The sequence below is a fragment of the Ambystoma mexicanum genome, chromosome 1p (genome assembly GCF_040938575.1).
Source record: "Ambystoma mexicanum isolate Mex_15411 chromosome 1p, UKY_AmexF1_1, whole genome shotgun sequence".
Taxonomy (NCBI): domain Eukaryota; kingdom Metazoa; phylum Chordata; class Amphibia; order Caudata; family Ambystomatidae; genus Ambystoma; species Ambystoma mexicanum.
In genome coordinates this window covers 346,398,160-346,424,156 of record NC_090921.1, presented here as the reverse complement: position 1 = coordinate 346,424,156, position 25,997 = coordinate 346,398,160, and the positions used below count along the sequence as shown (strand labels likewise).

The following is a 25,997-nucleotide window of genomic DNA, read 5'->3' as shown; positions in this document are numbered from 1 at the left end:
CACATGGATCAGAGGTGGTGGACCAGCTTGCTGGTGCGGTCATCACAGAGAGGACCACGGTTTCACAGAAAATCAAGAAAACAAGGGTAAATAACAAACTTTTTTTTTTGTTTTCTCAAAGTGTTTTGGGCCAGTGTTTTCCCCATAACATGTTTTTTATTTAAAGTGCTATCTACTGTATGTGTGATTCACATTGAACATGTTTTTACAACCCATCTCCTAGAGGCCCAGAAGGAAAAGAAGTATAAAGACACAGACAACAAATGAAACCAAAGATGGAGCTTGCCAAACAGATTTCACCATGAAGCAACTGCTATTTGAGGCGCAGCGTGGTCTAGTCAATAAGCAGACTCGAGATGCTTATGTCCAATAGCCAGAAAATGAATTGAATGTGACCGGCGAAGCCAGCAAAGTGTTGTTGGACCATTGCTACAATGTGAGAGCTCTACAAGATGAAGATGAAACTGAATATAATTATACACTTACGTACTATATATTTGAAGAAATCTCACGCTATGGTATATATGGACATTGACTCTGAATGGTGAGAATGGATGTTAATGGGTAAAGTTTATGTTCAGAATTGTTGAAATTTGTGGAAGCGATTCTTAATAAGCTAAATGCGAAACTGATCTAAAAGAAGATGCTGTAAAATGAAAATCGCGATGTATAGCGTGGTGATAAAAAGTATGCTGCTCTCCTTTCTTTTTTACCTTGATGTAATGAGATATTGTAAATGGTTATTTTTAATTTGTTCAGCTAACTGTAAGTCTGTTCATTTTATAATTTTTCTTTTAACCAGCAAACAATTAATTAAAAAAAAGAATAATAATGTAGATTCATTGCAATTCCTCAAGACCTCTTGACACAATCTACACCAGCAAAAAAAGGTCCACCCAATAAACATTTGTTGTTGACAGTTTCTCCAATTTGTGTGCAAATAACACCATCTGAACTAACACAGACTGAAGCTTCAACGCAATTGTCAGAGCAGCTTGCCAAAGATCTCAACTTCAGTTTGCCTAGTTCGGTCGAAATGTCCACCACCGTTGAGTCTCAATCCACATCATGCAGGACGGTTTGTTAATAAAGAAGCATAAATACATTGTATTCAACAGCTGCCTGGTGGAGATTATACTGATGCTGAAATGTGTGCATGCAGCGAGGGGCAAAATATGCAGGGAGCCATTGGCAATTGTGACTCGTGTAGTACAAGGCACTAACCTCAAAATCCAAGGCACCTGTGCCCACCTCCATCATACATTTTCATGGTCTGCTCAACCTATGCTGGGCAAAATGCCAGCTGGAAATCTACTGTGTTCAGCAGATCAACTTTTCAGTGGCTCTACTTTTAGTAAGTTGTCCAGTTTCTGTGAATTTGTGGGAATTCAGTTCCTTGCTAAAACGCAGTACTACAAATATCAAAGAGAATTTTTATTTCCCGCTATTAGTCAAGCATGGAAAATTGAACAAATGGCAATCAAAAGGACATTCTCTGGGAAGCGGTATAGGCTAGCTGGCGATGGACAGTGTGACAGCCCCGGATTTTCAGCAAAGTACTGCACATACCACTTTCAGGACATGGAAAATAAATAAATTGTTAGTTCGGAGGTCATGCAGGTGTCTGAAAGTACATCCACAGTGGCCATGGAGAAACATGGTTTCATAAAATCCGTCGAACATCTTCAATCGGGGTGAATGCAAATAGACCTCATAGCCACTGACAGACATGTTTCGATAGCCAAGGCCATGTAAGAGCAGTTTCCAAACATTCGCCATCAATTTGATGTATGGCATATTGCCTAATCAATCAATAAAAAAAATCACAGCTGAAGGTAAGAAAATGGGTTCTGAAAATATTTTACAGTGGTCCCAGTCTTTCAGCAACCATCTTTGGTGGAGCTCCAAAACTTGTGATGGGTCTGTGGAAATTCTGCTAGAAAAATGGTGCTCATTGATGCCCCACTGTTCAAACGTTTGTGGACAGAAAACCAACATTTTCACCAATGTGCACATGGTCGTTTATCAGAAGAACAGGAACGCGAGAAGAAGTGGTTGGTTCCATCTTCATCTCCACACAAAGCTCATGAGAAGATCGTGTTTGATAAAACTCTTTCAAGAGACCTGAAGGGACTCACAGAATTCTGTCACAGTGGAGATTTGGAGGTGTTCCACAATATGTGCCTAAAGTACAGGCCCAAGAGGTTGCATTTTGGCATAGACAGTATGCAATATCGACCATTACTAGCGTTATTAGTGCATAACGAGAACACAGGTAGACAATGATCGAAAACTGCAGGAAACTTTGGGATGCTTCGTTACACAATGGCCTTTCCAAAAAGAAGCAAAAAATGGGTTGTCAAGCCGATATACTAGGAAATGGAATTCCATTTTGTGAAAGATCTCACTTTGACTGTGTTGGACTTGCACACTCATGGAATCGAGCATGAGTTTGGTCCTAGCACTCATACATTGCCACAAAACATTGCAAACGTGCCCTGTCCACCAAAAGAGGACCTTGTTGAACAGTTGATTCCCCGTTTTAAATGATTACCAGCAGTGTGTATCTTCTGCAATGTTTGTGCAATGTACATGACCACTTGAAATCTATTTCACTTGAATTTCAAAGTTAATAAAACCTCCAAATTGCCTTTTCAAATGTATCCTCTTTGTCAATTTTTCTTTTTTTGCAAGAAGGGCCTGTTGGGGGATGCCATACAGTGTAACTCTGTGTATTCCCGCTTTCCACTTCCGGCCCGCTCTTGTGGGTCCTTCACTGATCAGGGCATGGGAGGGTCAGATGGATATCAGCATGAAAGCAACCACATGGTCTGCAGTTGCCTTAGCATGCTTGTGCCCACATAGATAGAACAAATACAACTCCCACTAAGGAATGAGACCCATGTAAAATAACAATCTTGGCATGCAAGAACTAATGACTGTAAGCAGAACACAGCATGAAAGGGTGCTATTTGTGTGAAATAGGTGCATTCCAACTGTTATTTTTATGGGGGCATATGTTAGGGGTCATTGCTTTCAGATGCCTTATCAGAAGGGCTGATCTTAGGCTCTGCTGACCAGATGCGTTCAAAGGAAATAGGGGTCATGGGTTCAGGGGACCGCGGCCTGGCAGGGAGGGGTTGAAGATGGGATGAGTAAGTCAGCAGAGATGGATGGGGTACTAAGGTTGAAGCAGGCCTTGGTGTAACATTCTTGGATGAGCACAGTTTGTCAGGGCTCAATAATCGCGACTTGCAGAAATGAATAGCTGCATTTCCGTGAGAACAGGACACGCACTGAGCTGACAGCCGTGGTGGGGGCTGGTTGTGCGCGGCGCTGGGAGAGGGAAAGTGAAGAGTTCACCAGAGGGGCAGAGGAAAAAGAAGGCGGTAGGAAGGACACAAATTGAGTTCAAAGTATACACATTAGCACGGCGTTGATACACTTATATGAAACATGGGTGTTGCAAATAGGTGTTTGAGGGGTGGAGATGTCTCTCACCATAGTTTATATAACATTTGCCAGGTACGAGAATGGAGCAGGGGGGCAGGATATACCGCCTCTCCTCCAACATTTGTTAGTGCACGGGAAGTTCAGTGGAGATGGAAGGACACTTGGATTTATTTGGATTTGGATTTGGTTTATTTATAAAGCGCAACCAGGCCCAGGGGCATACGGGCGTGTGAGTTTTTGAACATGTTACATAGGAGTACAATTACGTTAGAAGCAGTAGGCAACAGTTACAATAGTTGTGGTTACAAAAAAATACATACATTAATGTACAGGCATACATGTTACAATTTCAGGCAGTGGGCCAAAGGTGCGACAGACAGTAATATTATCTACAATATGTACAATGGGAGGTGAAAGTCTAAGCTTAAGAATGTTAAGCTGACGATGTATCCCGGTCGTGAAGCCAGCGTTTGGTGTTACGTTTAAAAAGGTTGAAGGAGGTTATAGACCTGATTGGAGCAGGTAGTGTGTTCCAGAGCTTTGAGGCTTGTACAGGGAAGCTGACTCCTCCCGAATTATGGAGTTTGAACCTCGGTATGGACATGGTGTTAACTTGAGCTATTCTGAGTGGTCTTGAGGATGTGTGTGGGGTAAGTTGATTAGAGATGTAAGATGGTGCGAGGTTAGTCCTGGCTTTGTGGGTAAGGGCAAGAACTTTGAGGGATATTCTGTGCTCTATTGGGAGCCAGTGCAGGTTACGTCTAGTCTCAGAGATATGCGACTTCTTAGGGATGTTGAGGGCTGCCCTAATGGCGTTATTTTGCGTTACTTGTAGTTTGTGAATATTTTTGCGGCTAGTGCCTAAATAAAGGGCATTACAATAGTCTACTTTGGACAAGACTAACGTTCTAGCGAGAGTAATGCAGTTAGGTGTGGAGATAAACGGCCTGCATGCGGTAATGAGTTTGCATGTGTAGGCGGCTGATGACACTACTGCATTGGTTTGTTTAGTGAAGGATAATGTGGCATCGAGGTAGATACCAAGGGTTTTAGTATTGTTGGAGACAGGGATGGGGTTACCATCAATAGTGAACGATTTGAAGGCAGTATTTAGCTTTTTAGACAAAGTCCATGGTATGCCATCCACGCTTGTATTACTGCGTATATTTCATTGAGGGTTTTGCTATCATTTTCGTAGTCGCCCGTGATAGGAATGAGTATCTGGGTGTCATCCGCATAGTTTGTGTACGTGACACCCAGATAATCAAGGATATCGAAAAGGGGCTTCGTAAATACATTATAGAGCATTGGGGACACGCAAGAGCCTTGCGGGACCCCACAAGGAACTGGTGAAGGTTCAGCCCAGTCAGTAGGAGAAAAGACCCTCATAGTTCTGTTCGCCAAAAAGGAGCTGATCCAGGCAGTGGCTGCGTCGGAGAAGTGAGCTGCAGATTTCAAGTGGTGGCAAAGCGTTTGGTGGTTGACCAAGTCGAAAGCTGCCGACAGATCGAGCAATAAGAGCAGTGCTAGTTTGCCATTATCTTTTAAAATTTGAATTTGCGTGGTGAGATCTATTAGGGCAGTTTCCGTGCCATGTCTAGGTCGGAAGCCAGATTGACTTAGTCCCAACAGATTGTTTGTTTCTAGATACGCCTGTATTTGCAGATAGGCTGCTCTATCTAGTATCTTTAGTAAAAAAGGTACAGTTGTTATCGGCCTGTAATTAGACGGGTTGGCTGGGTCAAGGGTGGGTTTTTTGATTAGTGGAATGACCCAGGCGTCTTTCAAGTTATCAGGCACTACTCCCGTTTTGAAGGAAGCGTTGAAAAGGTTGGTAATAAATGGTGCCAACTCATGTGCTGCTGCTTTGATAATCGGAGCAGGGCAAGTGTCGCCTTGGCAATTAGATGGTTTGAGTTTTCTAATGATATTTACTACTTCCCAGGTTGAGAGGGGTGAGAAACTGAATGGTTTACAGGTTGGCTCAAAGGTAGGTGACTTGTTGGGCAGTTGTTTGTGTTCAGGGTCGGCAAGTAAGAGGTCTTTTTTCGCATTGATTTTAGATTGTAAGCGGGCTATTTTGTCTAGAAGTGCCTTCTGGATGTTACTGCACCAAAGTGCATCTGTGACACATTTATCAATGGGGGCAATAGGGGATTCTAATTCTTTTAGAATCTTAAAAAGTTCTTTTGTGTTAGATTCCGCTTGTTCAATCCTTTTATTGTAAGTGTCCTTTTTGGCAAGTATGATAGCTTCTTTATAGCTCGAAGTTGCTAAAGTTAGTTCATTTTTATTTTTTACTGAGGGGCACTTTTTCCAGTGTGCTTCTGCAGTTCTCTTAGATTTACGTAGTTCTCTGAGGTGCGGCGTGAACCAAGTGTTCAGGTGCCGTTGTGGTTTAGGTTTCCGCAACTTTAGGGGGGCTATGGTATTCAAGGCTTTCAGTATTGCCTGATTGTAAATGTCTACTAGGGCTGTGGGGTCAGAAGTGGCCACGTTGTCAAGAAGGGGAAGTAATAGCGGTAGGAGTTTGTCTGGTGTGATGTCTTTCTTATTTCTAGTGCGGGTAGCTGGAGCGATGATAGGAGCAGGGTGTTGTGTGTTGGCTTTGATAGAGAAGGTTATTTTATGATGATCAGTCCAGATACATGGATCATTGGAAAGAAGATCTATCGAGCAGTTGAGGTTGGTGAGCCAGTGCAATGTTCTTCCTTTAATGTGAGTGGGCTCATGAATAATATGGGTGTGACCCAAGTCTGATAGGGCGTTAGCTAGATCGTGGGCATTGTTATTCGTGGGGTCATTGAAACCAAGGTTGAAGTCCCCAAGTAGGATAGTTTGTGAATTAGGTTTGGTGTCGGTGGATACAAGGGATACAACATCCTCTATGAAAGAGGAATTGGGTCCTGGTGGTCGGTAGATGAGGTGCACTGTTGCAGTGTGGTTAGGTGATAGTGGCAATTTGACGGACAGGGATTCGGCAGAGGGAATTTGAACGTCCTGAATAACTCTAATGTCAAAGGTGTTTCTGAAGATGATGGCAAGTCCGCCTCCCTTCACTTGATTGGTATTTCTATTGCATCTTATGATAGCATAGTCATTAGGTATAGCAAGGGCCAAGGATGGACCCGATGCTGCGTTAAGCCAGGTTTCCGTAACTGCAAGGAGATCAAGCTTTTCATGAGTTATGAAGTCAGCGATGTCCAATTCGTGGGCGGATAGGGACCTGGCATTCACCAAGGCTGCTTTGATGAGTGTGTCTTTGGCAGGAGTTTTTGGCAAAGGTAGGGATGGGCCATGTAAGGTGTTAGGGGTTAGCTTGCTTTCTGAGTCGGTGAGCAGATTAGCTGGGGTATGATTACCGCACCGAGGTTTATTGCTCTTAAGGTCGTGTGATTGGAGGTTTTTGAATCGCAGTCGTGCTCCTAGTCTGGAGTTTCTAGTTGAGATGCTAGGATGGTGGGAATATGGTAAGGTATGGGCGTAGTTGTGAGTAATAGTATTAGGGTGTAGGGATGAGCTATTATAAAGCTTCAAGTATGAACATTGTTTTAGTAGGGTGGTTCTAGAATTGAGTCTGAGGTTTCTATTAATGATATTACATGGTTGATTAGGAGTTGGTCTGGTTGCAAAGCGGCGTATCCAGAGTGCTGGATCATCCAGGTAAGGGTTGGCCGTGTCCATAGTGGTAGTCCACAAGGAGAGGATAATAGCTAGCTTAGATGTGCTAGTGTGTATGTGTTGGTTAGTATGTAGGTGGGGCTGATCTGTCCAACGACTAGTGTAGATGTACATTAGGTGGAGGAGTGTGGTCAGGCACCAATGCATAGTAGGGGTGAGCTGAGCCAGTGGGCAGTAGGGAAGAACTATGCCAGTGGGCAGGGATGGAGGACTGAAAGTGTGTAATGAGTACTATGTCTGAAGGCAATGGATAGCATCAGATGATGGCATGAAGCTAGTGGCACAGGCAGTACATAGGTTCAAGCAAAGGCAGTGCCTGAATTGCGCAGAGGCACAGTAGGTATCAGTAGGCAAGTAACAGCATGGGCAGTGACTAGGTTGCACAATGGCACAGTGGGCATAGATCAGCATAGGCAATGACTAGCGGCAGGCTAGATGCAGTTCTTTAGTCAGGCTGAATGCAATTTTCAGGGTAGGCCAGCTAAAATGCAATTTTCAAGGTAGGCAGGTTAAATGCAATTTTCAAGGTGGGCAGGCTAAAATGCAATTTTCAAGGTAGGCAGGCTAAAATGCAATTTTCAGGGTGGGCAGGCTAAATGCAATTTTCAAGGTGGGCAGGCTAAATGCAATTTTCAAGGTAGGCAGGCTAAAATGCAATTTTCAAGGTGGGCAGGCTAAATGCAATTTTCAAGGTGGGCAGGCTAAATGCAATTTTCAAGGTGGGCAGGTAAAGTGCAATTTTCAAGGTGGGCAGGCTAAATGCAATTATCAAGGTAGACCAGTTGAAATGCAATTTCTCAAGGTAGCGACGTGATACCCACGACGATACGATGCAGTATATGTCAGAAAGGCAGTAAAACGGCAAAATACTGATTATGAGCTAAGGCAGAGCTATCAGGAATATACTTTAGAACATGAGGAGCAGGGACCGACAAGATACATAATGTGGGTTATATCTTAGACTCTGTGCGCAATGCAGTTAAAAGAGGAAAACAGATACACTGCTATGTTCAGCAAGGCTCTAAACAGGTTATGCATACAAGAAGAACGTTGATATTGATGTAAGTGAGGCACAATAACAGTAAGCTGTGGCTAAATTATGAAGTTGTGTAGTTACAAATACCAAACCTCCTACCTGAGGTTGTTCATTCAGTGCTGCAAGTGATATGACTTGTCAGTGTCTCAAGTTATACGCAGAGAACATTCCCCTGCGAAAACAGGGCGCACTCAGATGTGACAACGGGGAGGAAAATAACTGGAACTGTTGTCAGAAAATAACGAAATCACTATCAATGTAGAAGGGTAAAATAGTATTCACGGTAACTCAGCATTGGTGGATGCCAGCAAACAATTTGGTTGTTTTTTGAAAATATTTCAATTTCCACGTTAGTCGGCAGGCAGGGCTAATAGCTCCCATGGTAGTGAAGGTCACTGTGTTTGAAGTTGCTTGTGGTCTGTTCACACTGATGCATCATGTACAGTATGTTTTTGATTTGTGGCTTTCCTTCACCAAAAGGAAAGTTAGCATATGGCGCTCCTATGAAGGTTCAATTGTTGTTTGTACTTGGAAGAAAGGGAGTATTCGCTTTGGAATGAATGACGGGAGGCTTGTAATACCCGCAACAATGATAACTTTCACCATTTCAAAACTGGAAAAAGTAACATGTAATTTCATTTTATAAAAAACGTTCATCTGAGCGGACATCCTGCGTCACGCCAAGAGTATGGAAATACCAAATATGATTTACGTTTTACTGTAGACAAGTTCATAGACGAACGAGTCAAGGTTTCATTTTCTGACCGTTATTGCTGGATTACATTGTGATGGGTTGTTGGTTGGGGCAGATTGTGACGACACACAAACACAACCTGTATGTATTTGTCTTTGTCCGTAACACATGGGCAGTCCAGCACCGAAATGCATGTAGTCCAGGTCTGGGTTCCCCCACGTTGCACCAATGCCAAGTTGGCTGCTAATATTCAGTTAAAATGCCATCTATGTGTTGTTCTAATTCTTCTGTCAACTTCCGCATCCCCATCCCATTGCGAGCTAAACATACTCCACAGCACTAACCTCTCAAGCACATTGTGTACTCAAACTTTCTGCGATGTTTTCTCTGTGTTTCCATTGCTTCTGGTTTGTGTGCATCATTCATGTTCACACGGTGCAGCATTAATGGTTAAATGGATAAATTAGAATAAAGGACGGTTATTGAGAAACATTTCTGTTATGTTTTTTACACAGATACATCCTACCATTCTGTGAATGTCATCGTTTCCAGATACCAATTGATGGCTTCTTCAGCAGGCAGTGGCAGATACACCTAAATGGCTGGCTAACCATCACGCTGTTGTGGGCCGATCGCCACGGTCTGATATGCTGTTTCACAGTACCAGTGACCAGGAGCAACCAGACACCATTTACGGTGGTCTAGCAAGAACCAGATACCGACGCCTTGCGATTCATGGTGCGTCCAATGTGCTTCTTCTACCAAAATGAACACTGTGTGCCTCATGATAAACAATTGATGTTCAGAAAAAACTTAATTAAAAATGTGGTTAACTATGGAAATTGGCTGATGTTCTCGGAGCGTTTATTGTGAAATAAAAGCACATTATACATTGCAGAGTATTAGTGTTACCTTTAAAAATAGTGTTTTCTATTCCGATTTGGGACGCACTATGCTGTGAGAGGATGTGTGTGTTGATATTCTGAGTTCCTCGTCAACTAATGCTAAGACGTAGTTGATGACTGGGCATGTTTGGCTACGCTGCCCACTAACGTCATGAAAATAGGTGGAGAATATTGCTAGGAATAGTGATGTCAGCTTCAGAGGCGGGGGATATGAATTAGTGCCGTAAGGGCAGTTCAACTTAGGGCGATGCAGCAACGGATAAGATTAGCACAAGATAGCTGCGCCCTGCTGCCTCATTTCACATGTGTAAAATTGCGGAAAACTATGGTAAGGTGCATAGGAAATGTTTTTACGATCGTTCACAGTTTGCTTAAAACCACATGCCTGAACGTTCGGGACAATAACCTTTTTGAGCGCACTATTCCTTTAATACTGCACCTGCCAAAGTATCTGCAATGTGATGTGATAGTTTCAAATTTCAAAAGCAAGCGTTGCTCCTACAACACACGGGTGACAGTGCAGGACAGACTGAAAATCAGATCATCCACCTCATCATCATTCTGAATGTGTAATTAAACAGCTCCAGTAACTCTATCAGAAGCATCAGTCTCTACGACGAAAAGCCTAGGCACATCTGAATGACAGACGCAGAGTCAAATACGGCAATCATTTTTCAGCTGTGCCTCCAATGGATATGTCGAGTACTTTTACTGTGGGGTCAGTGTCATCGCGTCTCACTCTTCTCCCCAAATATCTTCAGCGTGCTTCCTAAGCTTACCCTCCTATCTTGGCCTTAACTCTCCTTTAATCACTCTTCAATGTTCTATCCCATTCACTCCTCCCTCTGAAACTGCTCTTCTTCAAGTCACACACGTCCTTACTTCTGCGGCTCACACTAAAGTCTCTCCTGATACTTATTTTCATATGCTCTGGTTGTGCGAAGGTTGAGTAGCCCACTCTCTGTTCCACTCTTTCTTTGGAATCTCTGACTTTGCCTTTTGTTGGACCTCCTCTTATCTTTCTAACCATTCCTGTTCTGTCTCCTTGGATGTTCTATGTTTCTGTATTCTTCAAGGTGCAGTCGTGGGCCCTTTTCTAGTCTCTCTTTAAACCATTCCTCTTTACTGCGTTCTTTCATATTTTGGATACAGCTGCCACTTTTTGGCTTTAGACTTCCAAGCGTCCTTGCCTTTGTCAACCTTTGTCCACCTACACATTTTTAATTGTCTTTTTATTTGAAAAAAACTCCCATCCCCCACTTTTTTCAGTGCAATTCAACCGAAATTGAATTACCCCTTTCCCTCCCTTCGTCAAAAACCTTGGAATGATCTTTCACTCCTTCTCACATTTTCCATGTACATTTGTGCACTTACTCATAATTAGGACTCCCAGTGTTCAATTTTGACTGATTTTGATATATAAATACTGGCGGAAATCACTCTATTTCCTTTTAGTATGTATTTGTAAAAACAGAAAATAGCGGAAATGCATGTGCCTTGATCAGCCCTTCAGGTTGTCAGTTATGCTGGCTGTGCAAAGTGACACAATGAAGAGGCTAAAAAAATTAATTCTCTTTTAAAATGTTTAAAGGGCTGCAGAGCTATTTATAATGGCCGCATTAAAAGCAGTTGTTTGTTTTAGGATCAAAATGAATAATCTTGGCTTGGAGCGCAAGAACCTAGGTCTTTGAGCTTCCGATTGCAAGCATCAAAGCGCTACATTTTCAATTTGAATAAATATGGAAAAGCACTACTTGCAATTTACGGTTTTACAGAGGAAATATAAATGTGGATAAATGCAGATACAATGACCAAGGAAATATGAATAAATACAGACGAAATCCTATAAAAATAAATACCATACAACTGGGAGCCTTACTCATAATTTACTTTCAACTCTATAATATCCATACATTCGACCAATTGTTTTTACTTTTGAGGTGACTAAGACAGCCTGTTTTTCTCCTGTATGGAATAATACTTGTCCCTCCTTTTGACGCCAGTGTCACAGTTTAAGGGCAAAGATGTCAAACCTTTATGGAAATGCTATTCCACCCCCTTAAATCTACACAGAGGCAGATTTATAACACGTGGATGAAAAAGAATTAAGCCCGAGCCAGAATCTTAGATGGGAATGTAAGCCTTTTACGCTCATTCTCCCGTAATCCTCCATCAGATCCTCTTTCTGCTTCACAGACATTGGGCCACATTACGAGTTTGGGCGTCCGGAAATAAGGGTGCTGATAGCAACATACTGGCACTCTTTCCAGACTGTCAAAACAAGAGTTAGCCAGTAGGGGCATGGAACCCCTGGCAGGCCTGACCTCCCAGGTGTTCAGGCCTTTACCAACAGTGTTTTCATTGAAGCACCGGCACCATTAACTGTGCTGCCGGTGCTTCAGTGACCCCATTCCTGTGGAGGCCTATGGTACTCCACGGGAATGGTGATTTACCATTCCAGCCGTCTGCCATAATATTCCGGTGGCACCGGGAAGTCAGGCGGCGGAAACAGTGTTATGGTGTTGCCGGTAACCCGTTGCACAGCAGTGTCAGCCCCCACAGGCCCCACAGGCCACAGACCATACCCTTACTACCCAAATAATAGACCGACAATAGTTATACATTTGGAAACAAAAAGTCACATTTTATTGGAGCATAACAATAAAGGGGGCAGTCCCAGCCCTAAACAGATCATGGTTCATGACCATACACTTCTAAAGATGGCCCAAAAGTAGGGAAATGTTATAGTTCTGAATGTTCACGGTGTCCCTTTGCCGCCCACGGCTTTTACAAGGCACCGGACATACGCTCCAGATTGTACTGCACGTAGTACTTCTCTTCCTTAGACTTCTAAGGCGGCCCCATAAGCAGGGCAATGCAAAGTTCTGAATGTTTGTGCTGTCCCCTTGGTGCACACAAATTTAGCAAGGCAGCGAACATACTGTCCAGATTGTCTTGCATGCAGTACTTCTTCCTCGGGTCACTGAATGTTGCTGGTGAGGGATCTCAGCTGTCCCTAAGGGTCCACATTTGGCCAGAGTGCGGTCATTGGGAAACCGCCCACGGTTGAAACCGCTGCGTCACACTCCTCCCCGGCTAGGACTGCCCCAAACTCCACCTGTGACAGAAATGGAACAATAAATACATGGTAAAGGAAACACAATCAAACAGCATTTACCAACTTACACCTCGAAGTCCGCTGAAACAAAATTTCACATATTTACACCTCTTGATCCAATTTACCGCTTTAACGTTAAATGCCACCTACACCTGTTTCAATAATCCCGGAAAGTTTAAGGGCCAGTGCAGATCGTATCCTACCCATCATCAACAGTACCCTTTGACCTCTGACCTCGGGATCCGTTGTACGCACATTAAATGGCTGCACCCCCTCTTTCACCTTGGTCTGATATCCCTGACAGAGTAACACATCCTACTTTGACCCTGCGGGGTCTTTACCTGTTCTAAACTAGCTAGGAGGGTGAGGGTGGGTGGGACTTCAGGTGGGGGAGACTGGAAAGAGACTGAGCTCCAGTCCCCCCCGCCTTATAAACCGTCCCCAGGGCGCGCCGGATATTCCAGCCCTGGGGATGCCCCTTCCTCCATGAGGAAGGGCGGGAAATGCCTACAGAGAGCAGGGGGTGCCCAGAGGGGCGTCCTGCTATGCGGGCTGTCCCTCTAGCCCCCCCTTCAGGGACTTGGCCATCCCCTTAGCAGCAGGTTTTACCAGAAACCCTGTAATGAAGCCCTATAATCTACATTTATCCAAATGCAATGACAGACCTTGCCTCCACAATGACACTCTAAATGAGGAGGAGTTGCTGGTCAGTGAGCATTTATGGCCGCATGATACAGAGGTAAAATGGCTGATATGGATGAGTTGGTGATAATTAATGGAATCGGCAAGTTCACCACACTGATGTTGGAAATTGATAATGTACTGGAGTGGTGCATACCACTACTATCCCTTTCTTAATGCACAAAAGGGTAATTTCTAACCCATCTGAACATTACATGTCAGAGAAGTTAGAAGGGTGTTGGTGGCATCAGAGAGCGCCGCCTTTTCACCCTGCTGTAAAAGTCCATTCAAAAAACGTTTTGAAGGGATGCACTGGGGCTGCATTTCTGTATGGTGAAAAAGATTTAAAATAATGCTCAGACAATGTTAGTGTTCGTACAGCCACCTCTGGAATAGAGGTATAAGTGATTTCATTTCGATTTGCAAAGTTCACCTTGTAACACCTCCCTCGGGATTTCCAATGAATACCAAACCACAGACATGTTTACCATGCTCGCCTCTGAATTGAGTGGGCAGTGAAAACGGCAGCATTTGCAATATACAACAATTTTTACCATTGCCGCCCTATTCTACAACCAAGAATCAAAGAAAAGCAGAGAGACGCTTGTAAATCTTAACACAGAACCTCCTCCCTGTTATTCCGGACAGCGACACCGAATGGATTTGAGTACGTACACGTACACCCATGAAGGCCAACATTGATCCTTACACAACATGAACTATATCCACGTAAGTCTAGGGTACGATATGAACCTCACAAGCCTAGCTAAGATTTAGCCGTATGCACCCCCCCCACCCCCCGAAACCCTGGAATCCAACAAATCAGAATCCTCGTTAATTGGCTAATAGATGAACAGAAGTGCTACCATCAACATGTTCAGAGATCCCACACCAGCAGAACAAGGACCCTGAGAGGCAGATTCTGAGGTCCTCTGACAAATTCCATTTATGGTGCTAAATGCTAGCAATTACAAAAATATGGGAGCCCCTCGACTGAGAACGAGTAGTACCAAATGTCATAGGTGGTGGTTCCCACTCAAGAGGGTCTACAGCCACGTTTCAGCTCACTGTACCTTTCACAGAGGGTCAAAAACAAACGGTGCCTGGTAAGACCTTGATCGTCCAGGCTAACGCATATACCAAACCCAAAAGATTGATCAAGACTTAGGGCCTCATTACACGGACGGCGGTGGACCAAGGTGCTATTAGCACCTTGGTCCATGCCGGTAAAATACGGGCATCGCCTTGGTGGAAAGGGGAATTACCGCCCTATTCCAAGGTTGGTGGGGCGGTAATTCCCTCTTCCCCCATTGCCCTTCCCCATTCCCATTTTTGCCCCATAGGGCACAATGGGAATGGGGAAGGTGCTAATTACGGCACTGCAAATTGCGGTACCGTAATTAGCTCCCTGGTCCCTTTGCGGGTTGGTTTTTAACGCCTGTAAAAAGCAGGCGTTAAATTCTCTAACCCGCAAATGGACCTCGTAGTAAGGCGGTAAGGGTTTACCAGTACCGGTAAAATACTGGTACCGGTAAACCCTTACCGCCTACCGTGCAATGAGGCCCTTAATGTGTGAGACATGTCACACCATCAAATTACTCAACCAAATACATTTTTATTCCTGTAGGTCCCATACTATAAACATATGAATGCCTGAGTCCATTTAATAATACCCACTGTACACAAATTCAAAATAGACACTAGACAACAATCTGAATTTTGAACCACGGACTAATACAAAAACATTGGGCCTCATTACGAGTATGGAGGTAGCCATGGTGCTATTAGCGCCATGGCTACCCTCATAATGCATACTGGGTCAGGGTTCCTTGAATGGGGACTTGCTGGGTCATTCCAACCTAGAAGGACCCGGTATTTCCCCATTCAGGGAAGCCATCCCAATTCCCATTCTAGATCCCATAGGGCTCAATGGGAATGGGGATGGAGCTAATAATGGGCCCATTAATAACAGGCCCGTTATTAGCTCCCTGGTCCTTTAGCAGCTCCCGCTAAAGGACCTCGGAATGCGTCGGTAAGGGGTTAACGGCACCAGCGTCCTTACCGGCGCCGTTAACCCCTTACCGCCGCACTCGGAATGAGGCCCATTGACTTTTTCTTATTAAAAAAACAGTGACAACATAGATTGAAAAATAGTGTCACCAACATAGAAACCTATCAAAAAACACTAAAAGCAGGACAGAATTTATATAAGTTTGTACATTGATAAAACATGCATTCCACAATTGACACAAAGCCCCCCTGAAGATTTGGGTGCAAGAAGAGTAAATACAAATTCTTCACAACACCAGAACTTATTTAACAATGTATGTATTTCTTTTGAACTTTTGATATGGTCGACAAGTTGTGCTTCGTCCGATAGGTGAGTAATTCCGGTGCTCCAGCTTTCACAGAGGGGAAATAGCCAATTGAATATCACTCTGGTCCCGCCTACAGTGCAGTGACAAAAGGCTAGGCGATTCTCCCCTGAACAAGAGTGCCAACAGCAACCCCAGACACGTGTTTCTGCCTCGCTGGGAGTCATCAGTGAGGTGAAGCTGTGTCGCTCTAAAGCGCAGTGATCAAAGCGTCCATGTCTGCATAACCCTTAGTAAATTAGGGTTAAAGCCCAGGCTTTTCAACATTGGCAGAAATGTAGGAGCCCCCTCGACTGAGAATGAAGACAGCCAAATAGCTTGCTCCAGTCAGGAGAAGAGAGGAGAAAGGAGAAAAATCCATTGGCATTTCAGTCTAATTGAACCGACAAGGACAACTCAGCACTGGAATTCTAGGCAATCCCCCCTGAACAAGAATACCAACAGCGGCAGCAGGCACCTGTGCTTACTTTGCTGGGCATCATCAGTGAGGTAGACCATGGGGGTCATTCAGAGTTGGGCAGTAGGGGCTTAACGACACTGTTAAGGATGGCGGTGCCGTTAAGCCTCTACCGCCCTATTCCGAGGTCCCTTAGCGGGTCCCAGCAGGAACGGCTGGTCTGACCAGCCGTTCTTAGCGGGACCCGTTAAGGGACCTTGGAGCTAATAACGGGCCCGCAATTTGGGATGAAGATGGCCTGTAATTCTTTCCCTTCCGCCTTTCCCCCCTTTTCTCCTGTAAACGATAATCAATCTGGGAGATTCATTCAACCATTTCTTGAAATGTTGGAGGCCAACCCACTTTTGCAGGTTAATCCCTAATGTGGGGGAACGTTTGGAATTGAACATTTTATGTACTCCCCTTGCACATTACTGCATTGTAATATTGAGGAGATACTGCAAATCGCTATGTTTAAACAACGGTTTCCTGCTTGGGCGAGGCGAGGCTTTAGGCACTACTTTGCATGTCTTTGCAATGAAGGCTCATCGCCTAGTGTGTAGCTATGTTCGCCTCCATATCCATCTCTTCTGACGTGTTTCCCTTTTGCTGGGGCGTTGCTAGGGGGGGGCTGAGGGGGCTATAGCCCCGGATCTGTTGGCTGTAGCCCCGGATAGAAGCTCAGGAGCTACAGCCAAAAGACTAGCTAGCCCCGAGTCCTGACAGCCTGGACATTAGCGTAGCCCCGGATCTTTTCCAGACCTAGCAACTCCCCTGCCCTTTTGTAAGAGTGTTTTGGGGCTCCTGCTTTCTTAGGAAAAGCAGTGTTAGTGGAAGTTATCATACTGTAAGCATTCTCACCTGCCTCAGAGCGTGTGTGAATCTTTGAGGGGTATATTCAACTTCACTAAATGCATCACTATATGCTGTCCCCCCTGATAACACTGTCTTACGTGTAAGAGCACATCTGGTATAGACCTGCATAGTGGGGCTTTGTTCGCTGCTTGCAACATTGTTTCAGTATTATTCCTTGCCCTGTATGGACCGCCACTTGAATTGAAATGCATGTGTGCGTTTGGGTATGGGAGAACGGTGCAAAGAGGGAGAGGTGTTCTCACTTGCGCCAAAGTCTCGTACTGTTGTTAATTTGTTCTGTCCTGTTGTTCACTTTTTACTAATAAATTGTTCACCAATCCACCGGAATCGTCAGCTGTCATTTTTCCACGACAAGTTTGGTGCCTTAGATGGCAGATTCCCACTGCTATGCAGCCAGATCAAAGAGTCGCTGGGCGCACTTCTTGGTGATCCCAGTGGTTCCAGTAGAGGCAATTTCATCGGAGGGGAAATGGTTGGGGGAAATGTTTGTCTTTGAAATTTGAAATAGTGGCCCTTTGAAATTTGAAATTGAAAATCTGAAGTCTGAAATCTGGTGTGCTTATCCAAGGATACAGTAGGGAAAGTACCCTGCTTAAATAACTATATAACTGTTTATCTGAATAAGAAAAAGTAAAAGTGGCTGGCCACTGTAGTTTAAAAGCAGATCATCCCTACTGGCTTAAGAGAACATGAGACTGCTGCAGCGGTCAGAGTTGGTATCAATCAGAGATTAGGAAGAATGTGTTCTGTATGAGTGTGAAGAAAATGTTTGGCTGGGAGCAACAGGTTGTCCTGTGAAAACCTGTGCTCAGTTGCGACTTTGCTTTATATTTCACATTGTCCTCTATCCTAGTACGGGAGCTGTTACAGGCTTTGTTTCTACTGATTATATGTCTTGTCTTTGACCCTTACTTACCCAAGTCTCTGAAACAAGCTGAATTACTGCTCTGCATTGTGGGTAGCATAATGGGGGATATAGGCGGTGAACCAGCAGTCATCTGAAATCTGACCAACACTTGCATGTGTCACTGAAATTTCTGTACTGGAGGAGGGATGGAGGCCAGGTAGTAATGACTGAGCCTCTGATAAAACATTGCAGAGTGGTAACTATGCACCATACCCACACTGCCGGCCACAGGACACAATAGAGTCCAGATGCAGATGGAGTTAGGAACGGACCTGGATCTGTAATAAGTCATGCCTTGTTTTATCCCTGTGAGAATGGGTTCAGGGCAATCTAGACAAGTGCCACTCCCTCCTACAGGAAGTCCAGCACACTACATGTTTACTCACTATCCGCCCAAAGCATATACGTACCTGGATAAATGGCACGAATATACACAGAGTGAGTCACCCAGACATTTTCCTCAGGAAGGCACATTTGACTTAGACAGAATAATATATGCAGGGCATTGAACAAGAAAGGCGCACGTGTACACCAACACCAATGGGGCAGTTACCGAGACTGGCATACCAAAGTTACTAAGAGACAGACTCAGTGCAGGACCCGGGCATCAGAATATATTCAAGAAAAGCTCCAGGAGCATATTAAATCCATGAAAACCGAGTACTCTAACCGGCAGGCTCATAAAGCAGGGTGCAAACGATTATATCCTGTAATCCAAGTGGAGCCCCCATTAAAAGTAAGTCCCAAAGATATTTTGGACATTTACAACCCTGGCATTTTAAATGTTACACCCGACCAAGAACCGGATAGTCCAGACGCAACCTCCAACTTATCATCAGTCCACTCCAATAAACCCTATGGTCAGTCCATTCACCCATGAAATGTGAGCTCAGATCTCTAAAATGTTTTGCCTTCCTCAGGCACGTTTGAGGGGTTTCCCGAATTTGACAGCCAATACCATCACTGGTGCATTCCCGCTTTCAGAACCTCCGGGAAGAAGGCACTGCTTTAGTTACCGTACATACCCCTTGGAGTGCTACTGATTTGTTTAAAAGTGTTCGGAGATTTCCAAAGATTTGAGAACATCCTGTTAAGTTCCAGGAGTAACTTCATGTCATAATAGACTGCTATCACCCCACTTATATATATTTGAATCATTTGGTGCGAGCAGTGCTGTCCACAGATACATTTACCTTGCTCAAAGTGCGTGCCAATTGGCCAGCTGAAGAACCTGCCACTTTTAGGGATTTGAAAACGTTTACTGGTAGACTGTTACAAACTATCACTAAAATTTGTCTTCAAAAGACTATTGTTCTAAAATAAATTCATGCACGCAAGCTAGGGGAGAAAATCCATCGGAATATCTTGAGCGTTTGAAACAATGCTTTGAACAATACTCTGGGATTGTTGACACAGTCATTATTGCACCTCAAGCTGTGGTGGTTCCGTTTGTTATGGGCTTGCAACCTACGGTATCTGAAGGATTCAAGGCAGAACTAATAGGATGGGAAGGAAAGGGTTTGGTTTTATTGGCTGCACAGCACTTCCATGAAAAAGTTGAAAGACAAAAAGAAACTACTGAAGCCAAACATATGGCGTTACAGATACAGAGTTCACAGCCTCCCCAGGTAATGGAGACGAGCTGGAGACCTGTCAGCAGAGTCTGCTGCGTCCTGGCAGTGCGGCCACGATGAGAAAGATGGTGGCTGCAGCCTGAGACCTGCCAGCCCTGTCGGGGGTTGGACATCAGGCGGGATGTGAGTGGTGAGAGCCAGGCCGCAGATCGGGGCAGAACACCACGGTGCCACCAGTGGAGTGCAGATGATGGGCTGCACCATCCCCTATGATCAGCGAAGACACTACGCAGCGGGAGAGAACTGTTCTATGAGGTGACAGGACTCCTTGACTGTTTGCCAGTGGGAAGAGCTGTGCTGCGTGCCTCCGCTGCCATGGAGCGCCGAGTGGGAGTGGGAAGCTTCCCCCTTCCCCACCAGTAAGAAAAATGAATTTATTGCTAAAACGGGCCCTCAGGAGGATTAAGATTTGCAGCGGATGCTCCCTTTCTAATAAACAAATCCTTGAAGGGCTGCAATTACTCACTCAACACTGGATCTGAAGGCTGGGGGGAATTCCAGCTGCTGAGTGCTTCTGCAGGGGTGATGAGCAGGCCCCCACCATCTATAACACTGTGCAGCCTCAGACCAGGAAGCCATTAACAAGCGTTGCATTAGGTGGGGCCAGTGAGGGGTGCAGGTGGAGGGCACCCCCCCTGGAGTGTTGGATAGTGGCCCTTACCATGGCCCTAACCAGTCCTGCCTATACCTGAGAAGTGCTCCATCAATCGAGCAGGCCAGCTTGCGGCACAGTGCTGCACCCATAAGAACTGCCCTGGTGGGGGATGAGAGGCCTGGAAAGGGCACACATTTGAGTTGGAAAGGCAGGGGGGTGACCCGTGGCTCACCAGCTGAGTGCTGTTGGTGAAGCGACCAGATGGGGTGTTGGTAAGGTCCTGAAGATGCCCCAGCAACTATCACAAGCAGGGGGACTGGCCAATGACTGCCTGAGAGTGGGGTGACCAGGAGTGCAGAATATCACCTCGATGCAGAGGATTGCCCCCACGGAGCCACCCGGGAGCGATGACACAATGTCCAAGTCAGGCAAAAAGGCCATATATTTGGACATCCAATCTTACTTGGCGCAGTCCACGAGGAAGACATGGAGGGGGATGGGGCTGGGGCGGCCCAGCCGGCACCTAACGCCCCGCTGCTCACGCCCGACTTCATCACCCTATTGTTGCACAACTTAAAGAAGGGGAACCCGCTGGGATGCACTCAAGGCAGTAGCGCAGGGGAACATTATCTCTAAATCTGCTGCAATTAAGCGGTTAAGGTGGCGGGAAGGACAGCACCTCCTAAAGGAAGTGAAGGAGGCAGATAAGAGGTACAGCGATACCCTGACTAAGAGACACTTTAGAGCACTTACCATGATAAAAATTCCAACTGAGGCTCCTTAGGATGCAGGGAGCAGAACGTACCCTACACCGACTGTGGCACAGTTACTTTGAGCAGGGTAACATTCTGGGAAGAGTGCTGGCGCAACTTATACGGCAGCAGACCAGTCGATCCTTTATACTGACCCTGATTGATACTCAGGGCAGGAAATGGGGGTTTGAAGACACAAAAAGATGTCTATTTCATCCGTTTTATAGCACACTCTACTCCTCTAGCAGGCCTAACACCCAAGACCGAATATCATATCTGAATGGGGTAGATCAGAAACAAATCACCAAGCTAGAAAGGGATTAGACCCAGTGGAGAAAGTCATCCAGGGTATTAGATCGCTGAAGTTAAACAAGGCTCCTGGCCCCGACAGATTCACTGCCCAATTCTACAGAGTGCTAGCCCATCCTGCCGGACGGGGAGGCCCACTCAGACTACATGAAGGAAGCCCAAGTGGTACTTATACCCAAACCAGTGAAGAACCCCAAGCAGTGCTCTTCATAAAGGCTGATTTCCCTTTTAAATCTGAACTCAAAAATATTTATGAAAATCCTTATGACCTGGCTGGGGAGGTTGATGCCCTCTCTTGTGCACCCTGACCAATCAGGATTTATCTGGGAATGAAGCACAACAGACAACAAACGACATGTTATCCACCTAGTGGATGAGTCAGGCAGAAACCAGGCACACTCGCTCCTGATGGCAGTCGACGATGAGAAAGCCTTTGACAGTGTGGAGTGGGGACTTCTCAGAGAGGTGCTTGAAAGATACAATCTAGGCCCAAAAATGTACCACATGATACTGGAAAACTATGTGGACCCGACGGCGTGCCTTTTGGTTAACACGTCTTTTACCCTGAGGGTTAGCCTAGAAAGGGGTACGAGGCAGGGGTGCCCTCTTTCACCCCTGCTCTTTACAATGGTCATATAGCCCCTGGCAGAATGCAAAAGGACCAATGCTCAAATCTCAGGAGGATAGCTCAGCGGCAACGTGCTTGCCTTGGAATCAAGACGACACGGAGCAACACAGGTACGATCCCCAGGTCCGCGCTTAGAATCCTCTGGGTATTAAGCGTGTTATAAATATCATATCATATCAAATCTTGGGCATAAAGTTCAGGGAATCTCAGCACAAGATCAATTAGTGTGAAGACAATGTTATTCTGTCCCTTACTGACCCCCTGAGCTCCATCGCTGCTGTTGAGTACGAGCTCCGCCTATATGTCCTTGTCTCAGGATTTAAAGTTAAGCCTGCTAAGTCTCAGATATTAGGGCTTAATATTCCTCCCCTTCTGAAGGCTGAAATAGAACAAAGGTTCCTGTACGCCTGGGCTAGCAAATTATTGGGATACCTGGAAATTGACATACCAGGGAGCCTGTGCCTCAACTACCCCAACCTGTGTAGCAGTGATAAAAAAAGACATGGATCGCTGGAGCTCCCAACACCTGTTTTAGTTTAGCAGAATGGTTGTCATTAAAATGAATGCCCTCCGAAGACGTGTATACCGTTTCCTGTCAGTCCCTGTGCCCAACGCTCGAGGCACCCTGGTTGGCTGGGATGCTTTATTGTTACAATATTTTGGGGGTGAGAGGGGCTCCCAGGGTCAACAAGCACTCTTTATGCTTGGGGTGGGGGCTGTCGTTTCCTAAGCTTTTTAACAATTACCAGGTCGCCGAAGGACAGGCCACTAATTGACTAGGTACACAGGGATTCTGGGAAAATCTGTGTGACAATGGAACATGCAGTGGTGGGCACCACTTTTTGACCCAGCCATGGCTGCCGAGATGGAGGAGGGCGCAGGGGCTTCACATCAACCCAATCTCTAGGGCCTCTCTGGAGGTTTGGGATAATTTGAGTAAGTCGTGGGATCCTGTTCATTTCCATCACCCCTCAACCCGCTAATCCGCAATGAAGACTTCTCCCCGGGTAAACTGAACTGGGTCTTTATGCAGTACATGGGCAAAGGGCTGGGCAAGATGGGAGACCTATGGGAAATAAGATCTTTTAAAGAATATAAGAGAGTGTTGGCGCTCACAGAAGAGGACTGCTATGGATATCTGCAGGCTCGACATTTGGTCCTGCACCCCGCCAACAAGGGACAGGCCACCAGAAAGCTAACCCCCTTGGAACTGGTCTTCCAAGAATCAGCATGCACCAGAGGTCTGATATCCAGGCTATACAAAGCCATCAACTTGCTCTCAGTTCCAAATAGGAGGTCATACTGTGATGGCTGGCAAAGAGAATTGGGTAAAAGGTGATACCCCAGGAAGACTGGGACCAGATATATGGGGAGGCCCTCACCACATTGTGCCCCTGCCTGGTGGCGACACAGGCCAAAATACTGACAAGATGGTATAAAACCCCTTCCCATTTACATTTCTGCAATCCTAACAACTCAAAAATGTGCTGGAGGGGATGTGAGGCGGAGGGCATGTTGCTGCATATTCTATGGGGATGCCCGGGGCTGCAGGACTTCTGGCTGGAAGTCAGGTCTATACTTAGGGAAATGATAGGAGTAGAGATTCCGGAGGACCCCCTGCTTTGTATTCTAGGTCACAAAGTTCCCCTAAGTGTTGCACGACAGTTGAACTTAAATTACTAGCGCATTTAATATTGGCGGCCAAAATGTCAATTCTTCATATCTGGAGGAGATCTGGACCACTGTCTATAACCCTATGGTTGGATAAAGCATGGAACAATTTTGCCATGAAGAAGCTCACCGCCAATATGAGGAACTCTCTTCTAACCTTCATGCCACCCTGAACGCTGTTTGAAACATTATGCAAAAAGGCCACAACTCTCTAACATGCCCAGCCTGATTGAGGGTGCTCAACCTGTTTGAGATGCCCTAGAAAAGGTTTCCTATCCCTTTCTTGTCAATGTGCTTCTGCGATAACCTGTTGGAACTTAACCTTGTTGCACAAATGCACCCATGGCAGGGATAGGTGGGCGGGATGGGAGGGGAGATGTTGACTTGCATATGATAAAGTTTCCTTTTCCTTTTGTTGAATATCGGAATGTTCCAGGTATTGTTGAAAACATCTAAAACTAATAAAACCTTACCTTTAAAAAAAATAAGAGGGCGAGGAGCACCCCAGTCATATGAACCAGAGCAAACTGCTGAGAGGTATTATGGAAATACATACAGCGACCAGTGCAACTATTGTAAAGAGTTTGGACACTGGAAAGCCGAGTTTTCACAACAGCCTCAGTATGATGGTCGAATCGGACAGTCAACTGTGCCAAGCGGAATGACAAGGTCTCCGCCTCTACCGCCACCACTTCAGATTGATGGCTAAGATTGCCAAGTGGTCTGTGAATTTATTGCACCACATATATCAATTGATCCTACTGCCCCGTATGTTGATTGCTTTATTGATGGTCAACAGATTTCATGTTTAGTTGACACTGGAGCATCACGCTCCAAACTACATTCTGATGAAGTAGGTAACGCTGTAGGTATAAGGGGTACTCCAATACCTCATCCTGTGTCTGCCCTGCTTATGGTCATGATAGGTCCAATTTCTGACCAACACGCATTCTTGATGTGTCCCTGAACTCCTGTGAATTTGTTTGGATTAGATTTATTGTGCAAGCTAAGTTTCTCTATTTACTGTTCCCCTGATGGTGTATACCTTGATATTCTTGCTCGCAGAGAGCACGAGGTGCTGGCAGTATTACAGAGAATTACTGGGCCGACATTCCCTGCTCGCAGAAAGGAACTCTTGGCCCTGGTCCCAGTCAAATTATGGTCAACTCATGCAAATGACACTAGTTGTATGGTTTATGCTGAGCCAGTCAAAATTACTCCAAATCCTGCCAAGCCCCTGCCATGTGTACCTCAGTATCCTATTTCCTTACAAGCTGAAGAAAGTATTTGCCTTATAATAGAGCTCCTTCCCCAAAAAGGTATTATTGTACCAACTAGCTGCCCCTGCAACGCCACGATTTTTCACACTAAGTAGCGAGATAAAGAGGTTTTACAGGTTTATTCAGGAGTTAAGCACAGTTAATGCAGCCATGTTACCGGATATTCCAGTTGTATCCAATCCAGCTACAATTTTGTCATGTATTCCCACCTCAGCTAAGTACTGTTGTAGATTTATGTTCAGCATTTTACTCCATACTCATACATCCTGACCGCTAGTACCTGTTCGCATTTACCAATAAATCCACTCAGTATACGTTCACAAGGCATCCAATGGAATGCGTAGAAAACCCTACCCCGTTCTCTCAAATTTGAAAAATGCTTTTGATTCAGTTCAGATTCCAGGAGGGCCGACGCTGGTGCAGTGTGTGGATGATCTGCTTCTAGCCACCTGCTCCTTGGAAGCTTGTGAGGAAGACACACTTATTTGGTTGAAAGAACTTTCTGAAAATGGTCAGAAGGCATATAAAGACAAATTACAGTTTTGTCTGCACCATGTGCAATACGTGGGCCATGAGATTTTCGCTGAGGAAAGACATTTGTCCCAGGATCGGATTGCAGCGATCCAGTAAGTCCCCAAACCCCAGACCAGGAAGCAGATGAGAGGGTTTCTCTCAATGGTACATTGCCATAGGCAGTGTGCCCTGGGATATATATCCATAGTTATGCCCTTTCAGAATCTCATGCATGTTTTGACCCCCAATCCCCAGCCATGATATCAGGAAGCAGAAAATGCCTTTGTTAACATTAAGCAAGCATCACAATCGCTCTGGTTTTAGGTTTGTTGGATTACAGTAATCCCTTTGTAATGTTTTGCGATGAGCGCAACGGGTTTGTTCAAGGTGTGTTGACTCAGTTACACAGTGATAAGCACTGGCCCGTAGCCCATCACAGCATAGCTTTAGATC

At 45.2% G+C, this 25,997-nt stretch overlaps 1 protein-coding gene across 1 annotated transcript in view; it reads right to left on the bottom strand.

Annotated features, from left to right (window-relative positions):
* Positions 1 to 12,572: 12,572 nt before the first annotated feature.
* The window catches only part of LOC138570037 (cocaine- and amphetamine-regulated transcript protein-like), a 155,711-nt gene continuing 142,286 nt past the window's right edge, over positions 12,573 to 25,997 (bottom strand). The window contains exon 4 of the transcript XR_011303390.1: positions 12,573 to 12,887. The gene's annotated coding sequence lies outside the window, so the exon portion shown is untranslated. The remainder of the gene's footprint in view (positions 12,888 to 25,997) is intronic.